Source organism: Arachis stenosperma, chromosome 1 (assembly GCF_014773155.1).
Source record: "Arachis stenosperma cultivar V10309 chromosome 1, arast.V10309.gnm1.PFL2, whole genome shotgun sequence".
NCBI lineage: Eukaryota > Viridiplantae > Streptophyta > Magnoliopsida > Fabales > Fabaceae > Arachis > Arachis stenosperma.
Window position 1 is genome coordinate 81,346,993 of NC_080377.1, and position 899 is coordinate 81,347,891.

Sequence of the window (899 nt, forward strand, 5' to 3'; positions counted from 1 at the left end):
AGCAAACAACTTTGAGCTTAAGCCTCAATTAGTTTCTCTAATGCAACAGAATTGCAAGTTCCATGGACTTCCATTGGAAGATCCTCATCAGTTCTTAGCTGAATTCTTGCAAATCTGTGACACTGTCAAGACTAATAGGGTTGACCCTGAGGTCTACAGACTTATGCTATTCCCTTTTGCTGTAAGAGACGGAGCTAGGACATGGTTGGACTCACAACCTAAAGAAAGTCTGGACTCATGGGAAAAGCTAGTCAATGCCTTCTTGGCAAAGTTCTTTCCACCTCAAAAATTGAGTAAGCTTAGGGTGGAAGTCCAAACCTTCAGACAGAAGGATGGAGAATCCCTCTATGAAGCTTGGGAAAGATACAAACAATTGATCAGAAAATGTCCTTCTGACATGCTTTCTGAATGGAGCATCATAGGCATTTTCTATGATGGTCACTCTGAACTATCCAAGATGTCTTTGGATAGCTCTGCTGGAGGATCTCTTCATCTGAAGAAGACGCCTACAAAAGCTCAAGAACTAATTGAAATGGTTGCAAATAACCAATTCATGTACACTTCTGAAAGGAATCCTGTGAACAATGGGATAAATCAGAAGAAAGGAGTTCTTGAGATTGATACTCTGAATGCCATTCTGGCTCAGAATAAAATATTGACTCAACAAGTCAATTTGATTTCTCAAAGTCTGTCTGGAATGCAAAATGCACCAAGCAGTACTAAGGATGCTTCATCTAAAGAAGAAGCCTATGATCCTGAGAACCCTTCAATAGAAGAGGTGAATTACATGGGAGAACCCTATGGAAACACCTATAATTCTTCATGGAAAAATCATCCAAATTTCTCATGGAAGAATCAAGAGAGACCTCAACAAGGTTTCAACAGCAATAATGGTGGAA

General features: G+C 39.8%; 1 non-coding gene across 1 annotated transcript; it reads right to left on the reverse strand.

Moving 5' to 3' along the window:
* Positions 1-295: 295 nt before the first annotated feature.
* Positions 296-403, reverse strand: LOC130949588 (small nucleolar RNA R71). Its single transcript, XR_009073419.1, has one exon. It is a non-coding gene; the product is annotated as a small nucleolar RNA R71 (small nucleolar RNA).
* Between the last annotated feature and the right edge of the window lie 496 nt (positions 404-899).